This window comes from Pleurodeles waltl, chromosome 1_2 (assembly GCF_031143425.1).
Source record: "Pleurodeles waltl isolate 20211129_DDA chromosome 1_2, aPleWal1.hap1.20221129, whole genome shotgun sequence".
In the NCBI taxonomy this organism is placed as follows: domain Eukaryota; kingdom Metazoa; phylum Chordata; class Amphibia; order Caudata; family Salamandridae; genus Pleurodeles; species Pleurodeles waltl.
In genome coordinates, this window is record NC_090437.1 from 754,810,321 (window position 1) to 754,822,739 (window position 12,419).

The following is a 12,419-nucleotide window of genomic DNA, read 5'->3' on the forward strand; positions in this document are numbered from 1 at the left end:
TTGCCCTTGTGTCGCTACACTGTGGCCCACGGACTGTTCTATTTAATTTTGATGTAGAGGACTAATTGCCTCGGTTCTCCATGGCAGTGTATATAGTATTATTTTGGTATGGATATTTTGCATAGTTGACCTATATTTATCAGAGCCTATTTTTTATATGAATTTTTCTTCACAATTTAATTATGTCTTTGCATTTTTCAGGGGGGTTTGGGTGGTGTCACTGTGCATTGTTGCTCTGCATTGGTGTGTACATTGTTTGGGGGGGTAGGGGTCGCATATGTGTGTGCCGTAAGCTTCCCTCCTCCCCCCTCCCGTGTGTCGTAGGTGCAGTACTCACCGTTGTCGTCTGCGCCGGCGTTCGTACTCGTGGTAGATGAGCAGGTAGACGAGAGCAGGTAGGATGTTTAATTCGGGTTCCATGCTGTCCTCCGTACTCGTGGAGTGTGTTTTGGTGAGCGTTTTCCCGTTCGTAGTCTGTTTCCGCCGTGTTTTTATCGTCAGGGCTCCCGCCCCGGAAAAGGTGGCGGATTGGTGAGTTATGATAGTGTGGGCGGTACATTGTCTGCCGCCTGCCTGTTGGCGTGACTGCCGCGCTGTTTGTCTGTACCGCCGTGGCGGTCGGAGTGTTAATGTGGCGGGCTGTGTTGGCGGTTCCCGCCAGGGTCAGAATTTAATTTTTTCGACCGCCGGCCTGTTGGCGGGTTGGCCGCCGCTTTATCACCGACCGCCAGGGTTAGAATGACCCCCTAAGTGTGGCAAGGTGGAACATGCACATTTGGAGGCAAAATTAGGGAATAATGGAAACAGAGAAGAAAATCTTCAGACACACATGAATGGTGCGGGTAAAAGAGAGAAAAAAAGCCAGTCAAGTTTGATGACTATGTACTTTGATTTCCAGTGACCATTTAACGAGTGTTCAACATATTTGGTACTTTAATTGGTACCTTTTGCTTAGCGGATATATTTACCTGCATGCATTATTATTAAAGTATTTTAGGCCATTCTATGTAATTCTTTTTGTATAGAAAGAGAAGCACAATTTTGGCACAATCTGAGGATAACTGTTAGAAACTGGGTATCTAGTTGGGAGAGATATGCCCCCTTTCCAAGTAGGGGTCACAATCCTAGTCAAGGTAAGTCACAACACAACCTAAATTATCGTGTACTCACCCTCCAGTATCTTGGCACAGAGAAGGCAGGCTTTACTTAGAAAGCAATGTGTAAAGTATTTGTGCAATAACTCACACGGTAACACGGTGAAAACACCACAAAAGTACTCCACACCAGTTTAGAAAAGTAGATAATATTTATCTAAATAAAATAGGACCAAAAAAAGCAAACCTCCAATATGAGCAAGTCAATATATCACTTTTTAAGGGTTTAGATGAATCTCAATCCTCACAAATCAGTGGATGTATCCTTTTAACTCACAGTACCTGGGATGTGTCAAAAATAAGAATGCAGAGGGCTGCATAGGAGGAGATGCATCGGAAAGTAAAGTGTTGCATCAGTTTTCAGACGCAACTAAGGTGATGCATTGTTTATTTCCAAGCAACAAGGTGAGGCGTTAGTTTCCGACAGTGCAGCCATGGTTCTTCACTACGATGCAGGAATATTTTGATGTCCAGGGATGAGGAGTTCAAAATCCAGAATACATTTTGAAGAGGCACAGCGTCAATCCAGCAGGTGTTGCATCAAATTTTGCAGATGTTGCGTTGATTTTCTGACACTTTGGGCCATATTTATACTTTTCGACGCACAACTGCGGCAACGCAGTTGTGCGTCAAAAACGTTATCGCCGGCTAACGCCATTCTGAAGAGCCATGCGGGCGCCGTATTTATTCAATGACGTTAGCCGGCGTTAGCCGGCGGAGCTGCCTGGTGTGCGTAAAAAAAAATGACTTACACCAGGCAGCGCCGGCGTAGGGGGAAATGGAGCTTGGGCGTCAAAGAATGGGGCAAGTCAGGCTGAGGCAAAATTTTCGCCTCAACCCAATTTGCGCCATTTTTTTAGACTCCCAACCCCCATTGAAATGACTCCTGTCTTAGCAAAGACAGGAGTCATGCCCCCTAGCCCAATGGCCATGCCCAGGGGACTTATGTCCCCTGGGCATGGTCATTGGGCATAGTGGCATGTAGGGGGGCACAAATCAGGCCCCCCTATGCCACAAAAAAAAAAAAAAAATACTTACCAGCACTTACCTTAATGTCCCAGGGGTGGGTCCCTCCATCCTTGGGCGTCCTCCTGGGGTGGGCAAGGGTGGCAGGGGGTGTCCCTGGGGGCATGGGAGGGCACCTCTGGGCTCCTTCCGAGCCCACAGGTCCCTTAACGCCTGCCCTGACCAGGCGCTAAAAAACGACGCTAAAGCGGCTGGACGTCATTTTTTTTGACCCGCCCACTCCCGGGCGTCATTTTTGCCCGGGAGTATAAATACACCTCGGAGTCATTTTTTAGACGGGAACGCCTACCTTGCATATCATTAACGCAAGGAAGGTGTCCACGCTAAAAAATGACGCAAACTCCATGAACTTTGGCGCTAGATGCGTCTAACACTTTTGCGTCGAATTTGCATTAAAAAAACGACGCAAATCCGGCGCAAACAGAGTATAAATATGGCCCTTTGTATTTTTTATTTCTTTGGTGAAGTCTTTGATGGTCCTGAGACTTCGGAACTGGAGGCAAGCTCAATCCAAGCTCTTGAGAGCACTTGTGGGGGAAGGCAGAGTCCTTCCAGCAGAGTCAGGGGCCAGCAGACAGCAGAGCAACAAGTAGACTAATAGTCCTTCCAGAAGAGGGGTGCAGATGAGTCCTTTGGGCAGCCAGGCAGTCCCTGTGACAGAGTCAAGTTGAAGGTCCAGAAGTGTCTGATTTGGTGGGGTCCCAATCCCAGTATATCTATCGAAAAGTGCCTTTCAAGTGGGGGAAACTTCAAAGTGGTTTTGAAGGGCCCAGCTTCCCCTTTCAGCCCAGTCCTGTCTGTCAGGAGCCCTGTGGGGGGTTATCAGTCCTTTGTGTGAAGGCAGGCCACTGGCCTTTGAAGTGTGAGTGAGAGCCTCTCCACCCTTCCTGTCCAGGAAGACCCATCAGTATGCAAATGAATGCAGATGCAGCTGTGTCCTGTATTTATGGCTGTCTGCTTGGCATTGGAATGCACAAGGGGAGCTGTCAATTAGCACAGATCAGATGTGGATTAAAGACAGGCTGTATGGCACAGAGAGCGGTAAGGGCAGAGAAATGCCTACTTTCTAAAAGTGGCATTTCTAAAATAGTAATGTAAAATACAACTTCAGCAGTAAGAAGGATTTCGCACTATCATTGCAGCCATAGCAAACATTTCAAGGCTATTCCTCTCAGATCAGAGATTTCCACTTTAAAGCATATAAGAGAATTTCTAATGCTGGCATATAAAAAGAGCAGGTTTCACAGTAGTGAAAAAAGACTTTGGAAGTTTTTCACTACTAGGACATGTAAAACATGTAAGTCCATGTCTTGCACTTTACTTACATAGCACCATGCCTTATGGGTAACCTATGGCCTACCTTTGGGTGACATATGTAAGAAAAAGGGGAGTTTAAGGCTTTGCAAGTACTTTTAAATGCCAAGCCAAAGGGCCACTGGAACTGCATACTCAGGTGTTGCAATGACAGACCTGAGACATGGTTAAGGGGCTACTTATGTGGGCGGCATAATCAGTGCTGCAGTCCCACTAGTAGCATTTAATATCTAGGCCCTGGGCACCTCTAGTGCACTTTAATATGGACTTATAGGTAAATTAAAGATGCTAATTAGAAATGAGCCAATTTTACCATATTTAGGGGAGAGAGCACAAGTATTTTAGCACTGGTCAGCAGTGGAAAGGTGTGCAAAGTCCTAAAACCAGCAAAACTGAGTTCAGAAAAATTGAGGGAAAAAGGCAAAAAGTTAAGGGAAGACCACCCTAAGGCAGCCAGGTCTAACAATAACTGATTATAGTAAATCTAGTATTGCATCAAATTCCATGCATTGATGCATAGAAATGCCCATGCCCCACCCAACGGAATTCTACCAGCGGAAGCTGCTAAATTGCATTGCATTTCTTTTCAAAGTCAAGCAAGGCAAAGCACATCACCCCTTGTGTGACTTAATAAATATCACTTGAGGCTTGCTTGCCTTGCTTCGACTTGCATGCTACAGAAACAATGCAAGTCTTTTACAAATCTGGGCCAGCCTATTTCCCAACGATCAAATGTCATCAAAAATGCCTCTAGCTACTGCCTTACCCTTAAAAATCAGTCCAAATATTCACAGAAGTACATTATATTCTGACAGCAGATTTGGGGACACAATAATCTGCTATTGATTTAAACTCAGCAGATTAGCCCAGCAGTGGTGACAATAAAAAGCAAAACACACTCATTTCAATCACGCCTTGTTGGAAAATGGGTTATTGGTAAGGGCAGGTAGGTACCTACACTTAGCAATAGGCCACTAACCTCCACTATGGTCCAGTTAAGTCTCAGTAAATTAAACCCAGCTCAACCCTTGGTAGCTTGGCAACGAGCGTCAAGGCTTTACATAGGAGACAGAGTGTAAAGCATTCAAATATCACAAAACAGTAATTAAATAAAACACAGGAAAGAGTTTAAAAATCCCAAACCAATTTATAAAAATTGATTATATTTTTATCTTTAAAATGACACAAAAACAAATAAAATCGGATAAGGGGAACCGGAGATATGAATTTTTAAAGAATTATTGTTTTTTGCGCCTAGAAACAAAAAGCGCAAATCGGGTCATCTGGTTGCACCTCGACTGGGGCAGAGTCAAAGTTTAAGGCCGACCGCGATGGAGCCCTGCTCGGCTACAGGCCACAGGAGGCCTCGGTTAAAAGTTTACCTTCACACTTAGTCTCTTTTTCGAAGATTTTCTTTAGCGGGACGAACCTGCCAGTCCAATCCGATCTCCTGGAGCCCTTCTCCGGATACGCGATGCAGGAATCCTCAGTGGAGATTTTTACCTTCGGACTTAGTCGTTTTTTCGAGGTGAAAATCCTTCGACCGGGGTAAACCTGGATCTTGATCCGACGTCCCTGGAGCCCTCCTCGGATGCGCTGGCTGGGAGGTCCCGGTCAACTTTTTACCTTCGGACTTAGTCTCTTTTTCGGAGATTTTGTTTACCGGGATGAACCAGCAAATCAGGCCGGGTCGCGGTTGAGACAAGCCGGCTAGAGTTGCCGCGGAGGGTCGGTCCCTCTATGGAGCTTTTTTACAAAAGTTCTCCAAACTTCTCCAAACTTCTGGGGCTTCTCCCAGATGTCCTTTTAAGGTTCTTTTGGGGTCCACAGCTCACCCCAAGGGTCCAGAAGTTCTGAGATGGTCCTTGGGGGGTGCGGACTACAACTCCCAGAATGCACCTGGCGCAAACTCCTTTTTGGCCACTGGACAGTGGTCAGATGGTCGCTTTCTTCAGGAGTTGGTGCAGGGGACTCTGGTTAGCAATTTTTCACCTGTAGCAAACAGGGAGTCCCTCCTTGAACCAGTTGAAGCCAGGCAAAGTCCTTCTTGTGGTGAAGCCCAGGTGTGCAGCTGGTGCAGTCCTTCTGAGTGCAGGTTCCAGGTGCAGGCCAGGGGTCCAGCAGGGCAGTCCTTCTTCTTCTGTAGTTCTTCTTTGTTGGATGTGGTAGGGAACTGAGGTATCGGTGCAGGTCTTCCAGTTTTATCCTTGCTCCAGGGTGAAAAGCAGGGGGGTCCTGGTTCTCCAATCAGGGGCAGGGTCCTTCCCCCTGTGATGACCACTCCTTGGGAAGTGTGACAAAAATAAATCCCAGGAGGCAACATTCTCCAAAAATCCATCATGGCTTAATCTGATTTTTGGAGGTTACATCTGGCTGAGCCCAACCACTGGCGTGGCTAAAAATCATAAACACACCCCTCTCCTGCCCTTACCTAATCTAATCAAGGGGGCACCTAGTTGTCTGTGGTTGCAGGATGTGGGGGTGTTGCTGGTTGCTCCAAATGTCCTTCTCTGACTTTGAAGACCAGTTTGGTAGCCCTCCCCCTTCCTGCCTCACCATCTGCTGAGGGGAGATTCCCTCCCACAGGCACATTCATTTGTGTGAAGTCAGGCCACTTCACACCTCTTCAAGGCAGCCTGGCCAGGATGCTAGAGGCTGGCCAATCAGAGCACAGCAGCAAAAACAATGCAGGGCTGAAATTGGCAACTTTTCAGGTAAAGTTTAAAACTCTTTACCTGAACAAGTTATATTAAATCCAACAACTGGAAGTTGTGGGATTTATTATAACAATTAATTTGATACCAAACTCTTGGTATCCATCATGTAAGGGGACCTCAAAAATTAAAATAAAGTCTCCCCATTCTAGCCTATGAAGGCCATTTACTACAATGAGGGAAAAACAAATTTGGCGGTTTTTACCTCACCAGGGCTTATAAAACTATTTTTATAAGGTCCCCACTTATAGTTACATGGCACCCAGCCCTAGGGGCACACATGGCACACCTTAGGGGTGACATATATGGAAAAATAAGGTAGTTTAAGACTTTGGAACTACTTTTAATTCCAAAGTTGAATTTGCATATAACTTTAATTTAAAAGCAGCCAGCAAGGCAGGCCTGCCTTTAAAATGACAATGGGCACCTCAGCAGGGCACCTATGGGTGCACTACCTATACTGTGGTCCCTAAACCTACATGCCCTACCATATACTAGGGACTTATAGGTAGGTTAACGTAGCCAATTATAATTAGCCTAATTAGCATATTGATTTTACACAGAGCACAGGCCATGGGACTGGTTAGCAGTACCCAGGGCACCATCAGAGTCAGGAAAACACCAGCAAAAAGTGAAAAATGGGGGCAAAAAGTTAGGGGGCCTCTGCAATCAGCCCTGTTTTCTCACACAAGCCCCCCCCAGCCCACACGCCCAGGAGACTCAGCCCAACCCTGGGAGAGTCTTCCTGGCTTGTTAGGCGAGGAAGACAGTGAAGAAAACTGGCTGTCCCTTTGCAGGGCCTACTCTGCCTTACATCCTCCTGCCATGGTCACTCCCTCTGGGTAGTGAAGCCATCCCAACAGTGAAAGGACCCATCTCAAACTGAAACTTCCCTCTAGGGGGTCTTCCTCCTCTCTCTCTGCCAACTTGGGTAGTGAGGTGCCCACCTCCCCTACATCTAACTTTGCTAGGGCAACACCTAGGTTACCAAAAAGAGGTCACCCAACACTTGAGCAACCCCACCATGACCAACAGGGTCAGGGGGCCTACTTTGCTTTTGGCCCTGGGGTCTGCCTCCTAGGCCAAGTGCAGTGCTGCCAGGAAGGCTACCACCCAGCAGAGGCTACTGCCAGCTGTCAGTACCCAGAACCACACCCTAAGCTCTCCACTGACAGGTGGCTGAGCTGCTTTAGGGGCAACTGTGGGGTCCTGGCACCCCTCTTGCTGTCTAGAGTAGGGGGCTACCACCTCCTGTGGCAGACACCCTCCTTCCACTCTCCCTTCTGTCAGTGCAGGGGCAACACCCTGCATCTGAACAGCTGCCTCACTACTCAGAACTTCCTTGGGGTCAGGTGAGGCCTCACCAGTGCCAACTCTGGGCTCCCCCCCTACTGGGGAAGAAGGCCTTTGGCTCCCTGGAACTCTCTTTAAGAGTGGCCTACCCTTCCTTTTCTTCTTTCCTTTTCTTGGGGACCCCTGTCTCCTAACTGTAGGGACTGACTCCCCAGGACTTTGGGTTGGGGGGGCGCCCTGGGCGACCGCCCCATCTGGGACCAGACTCAACTCTGGGAGGTCATTGCCCAGTATACAATCTAGGGGGAGGTCAGCACTGACTACCACCCTAAACCAGTCAAGGATACCCTCTCTCTTTAGGGGCACTATGGCTACAGATTTGGAGGTGACCTCCCCTGCGGCTATCCTGACTTTCCTGGTCTCTCCTGGGACATACATGTCTGGGGTCACTAACCAGTCACTCACCATAGTGTGACTGGCACAGGTGTCTCTCAGGCCAGTGGTAGGGATCCCATTCACCTGAATGGGGTGGAAGTGCCTACTCCCACCCTCAGGAATCACCAGCTAACCATCTGGTCCTGTCTCCCAGCTCAATGCTAGGAGGACTTCATCATCTGAGAAGTCCTCCTCCATGGCTACACTGGACAGCCCAGTGCTAACCACCTTCTTTGGACAGGCTGGATCTCCTCTGAAGTGACCTGTCTGCTGACAGTCAAAGCAAGCCTTACTGTCCAAGAGCTTTTTTAACCCTGGGTCTCCCTGTCTCTGCTTGTCAGAGTGGGAGTGGGATTTACTCTCCTCCTTCTCAGGGTTCTGGGGTACAGAGGGAGTCTCTGTGGTGGGCTTACCACCTTCCTCCTTAGGTTTTTGGGGACCTGACCCCCCCTTCTTGGAGTCTCCCCCCTAGGACTTGACAACTACCCTGGTTCTCAACCACTCATCAGCTGCCTCCCCTAGCTCTCTAGGGTTGGTCAGCTTAGAGTCCACTAGATGCTGGCGTAACCTTTCTTGGGTACAATTGGTCAAGATGTGCTCTCTTGGCAAAACGGGAAATGGCCGCAAGAAGTTCCGTCACGCTCTGCGGCTGAGCCACAGACCAGGAGAGAGCGCGTTAGGACGAGACGCGCTGTGGAGGGTCGGAGCAAGGAATGCGGAAACAGCCCCAGAGCCTGGTTGCCAGGGACGCCGAGTAAGGCGCTTCTCTCTGGGCTACAGGCAATTCTATGGGAATGCGGAAGCCCTCTGAGCGGCTTCTGAAAGGGGTTGATGGTTGCCGGGGACGCTGAGCTTCTCATTGGGCCTCTGAGGCTCAGGCAAGTTTTGGCAAGTTTTGGCAGAGGAACGCGGAAGCAGTCCCTAGCCGAGGTGGTTTCCAGGGACCCTTCTTTTCGAGGGCTGAGACGTGGCGATATACAGTGAGGCTCCAGGACACGGAAAAGACGCCAGCCAAGCCGTTCTCATCCTCAGGGCAGGAGCGCGACGATACAAGGATTTTTTTTCAGCGGGCTCTGTGGGGGCAAAGCATAACTGAATATTTGGATTCCTTGAAGAGGATTTGCTCTGCACATCAGGATTGTGAGCCCCATGTGAGGAAGGGGCCGGCGGTAAGACATTTTATTGATTGATTAAGATTCCTGCTGATCGCCCAGCCTTCACCCGGCACACAGGTTTTTTAAGAGACATTAAAGGGGTATTCATGGAGAAAGGACTTGGGAAAAGACTGTATTAAGGCAGGTGAAGGACTGCTTTACAAATTTTACGAGAGGCCCTCCCCCCCTTTTTTTTTTTTTTTAAGTAATTTCTTTTTTTTTTTTTTTTTTTTTAAGGAGGAGCAGGCGGGGAAGGGGACAAAGCTTCCCCCCCATTATCTTCTCCCCCCCTTTTTTTTTCTCTCCTCCCCCCCCTTGGGACCCTGCAAGCTTCGCTAAGGTACGGATTCAGAGGCTGAGTGGTTGGCAGGACCTGACAGACTCCCCCCTGGACACTCAGTTAAACACTTAAATATCTCATTGTATTTTAATTTAATCGCATTTCTGGGGGTAGGGGCCCCTTTTTTCCGTTTCTCTCTTTTTTTCTTTGGAAAAGATGCAGCGTTCTCCACACTATGCAGGCTGCTCTGCTGCCAGAGTTCCTAGAGTCAACACGCACTACCAAACAGAAGCGACCCGTGCCTTCAGATAATCACTTGCACAAAGCTCCGGCTTCCGTGTCCCCTCTACTTTCTGTTATGGATTCAACCTCCAACCCTATTTCACCTCTCTCTCTCAATTTACCGCCCTCAGGAACTAACTTGTCAAGCTCCCCTCTTAGCTTGGATTGCCCATCTGACGAATCAAGGCCTCCACCGTCCGATTCAGATCCTAGCCCAGGGTCATTTAAAGGCTCTCCATTGCTCACTCAGTCGATCCCCGACTGGAACTTTGAGACTGCTTGTGATTAAACAACAGACATTGGATCTTCATCTAGACCCCTCTATCCCTTGTTTGGGGGTGGGAAGAATCATAAGGAAGATCCCCCTGCACCAATTGTCAGCTGCACTCCCCCCCCTCAGGTAATTAACTCAGCTTCTCTATTAGCGCACGAGTTAATCAGCAAGGGTGGGGCAAGCGCAGCAGCTGAATATTCTGCCCACATCTCTACTTCTACTTCTACGGTGTCTTCCAGAACTAATGGGCAAAGTGGAGCTCCTTTTCAGGGTCCGAAAGTTATGGCAAGTGCTAGCACTCCTCCGGAGAACTTACTTTTGCAGATATTAAGCGAGTTAAAAACGTTGAAAGTTTCCCAGGACGACGCAAAACAGAGAACAGAATCACAATTGAACCTGATTTGTAGTAATATCCAGCAACCTAACTCACGAATCACAGTTATCGAACAACGAGTCTCCGATCTCGAGGATATTCGGGCAACGCTAGAACCATCTCTGGCAAAATGCCAAGCTGATCTGCTAGATCTACAGATTCGTCTAGACGACGCCGAAAATCGATCACGTAGATCTAATCTGCGATTTACGGGAGTCCCTGAGGTGCGTGAAAACGGCCGGACAGTCACAGAATTGGTAACTGATCTTATTAAAAGTCATGTTCTAACAGGGCTAGTGGATAAGCATCCAGATCTAACAATTATGCGGGCCCATCGGGTCCCTGCAGTCTAGCCGCTAAACTCTAAATATCCTCGATCTATTATAGTGAACTTTGGTGACTTTCGTATCAAGGAACATATTTTACAGAAAGCAATTAAAGCCAAAATCTTCCAGATTCCCGGGGACTATGCATTCAAGATTTTCTCAGACATGTCAGTGGTGGCAGCGCATCGGAGAAGAGAATTGAAAGAGATGATTCCAGCATTTCAAAAAGCGGGGGCACAGGCTGGCCTTGTGCAACAATCCAAACTTAAAGTGTTTTTTCAGGGTCATTCGAATTTTATTCATACAGTTGACGCTGCTAAATCCTTGTTGCATGCAATTCAGAACTCTGAGCAGTTGGGACGAGTAACGGTTGGTGGGGCAGGGGCAGAGGGGGAAAGACCCAATAAGGACTACAAGGTGATATATTGGACACTGAGAAATTAGTATAGTAATATTGTAGGAGAATAGGACCCTCCCCCCCCTTTTTTTTTTCTTGTGCCACAGCGCATGGTCAGGCTACTCTATTTTTTATCTCTCAAGTCTTTGGCCTAGGGTGCTATGACAAGGCACCACGTTAGGGAAGAATTGGGTCAGCGGGTGGGGGAGGGATGTGGCCCCGGCTGTTCGGGCGGGAGGGCTCCAGGTGTGGGCCACTGAAGGGGAGGAAGGGGGGGGGTTGGGGGGAGAGGGGGGAGAGGTATGGACATCAGCATCTCTTTTTGTCACTTCAAAGGATTGTTAGGATTGGATAGTGTATTTTACTCCAGATTAGGGGGGACCATAGGCAGACTAACTCAAGGTATAAATAAATGACAAAATCTCCATTAAGAATTCTATCCTGGAATGTTAATGGATTAAATAACCATAGGAAAAGGTCAGCTAATGAAGAGAGGGTATCGGCTCTTAGTCCCTCAGTTATATTCCTTCAGGAAACCCATATTCCACTTAATAACGTTTTGGGCTTTCGCATATTTAAAACAATTGCTGATTTTAAAGTGATTGCAGCAGCCTCAGCGGCTCATAGAGGAGTGGCAGTCTTTCTAGCTAAAGCCCTTAATGCACAACCATTGGATTTTCTTTCTGACCCTGAGGGGCGTTGGTGCTGGGTTCAGTGTTTAGTCGCTAAGGAGAAATTTATTTTTGTTAGTTTTTATGCTCCTCTGATAGACGATCCAGAACCTTATATAGGCTTGTTTCACTCCCTTTTGCAATTGACAGGAAAAATTATTATTGGAGGGGACTTCAATTTTCTCCAGGACCCAGTTTCAGACTCTACCGTAAAAGGTAAGAGACAGCACAAACCTAAAATAGCAAAGATCTTCCGTGATTATGTTAAGGTTTTGGCACTATGCGATCCCTGGAGGACGAACACCCCTGATGCGAGGGAATATACTTGAATCTCCTCGCGGTATAAAAGCTCCTCGCGCATAGATTTTTTATTTATTTCACAAACATTGTGCTATCAATCTCAATCGGTCCAGCATTCTGGCCTCTCAGACGATGCCTCTTTTCTGTTGGAAGTCTCTCTCCATTCTACAGTTTTTAAACCCCAGACTAGAAGATGGTTTTTTAATCTCCGCCTTTTGTCGGAGGAGGGGTGGATACAGACTTCACAGGCCGAAATAAGGGATTTGTTTCAACGCAATCAGGGGTCTTCAACCCCAGCGATAGTCTGGGATGCATTTAAGGCCTATTTTAGGGGGTGGGTAATTGTCAAAGAGGCAGCGGATAAACGGTTTCTGAAACAACAAACTGCGGGATTGCAAGATGCATTTCAAAGGTCTTTAGTTACCT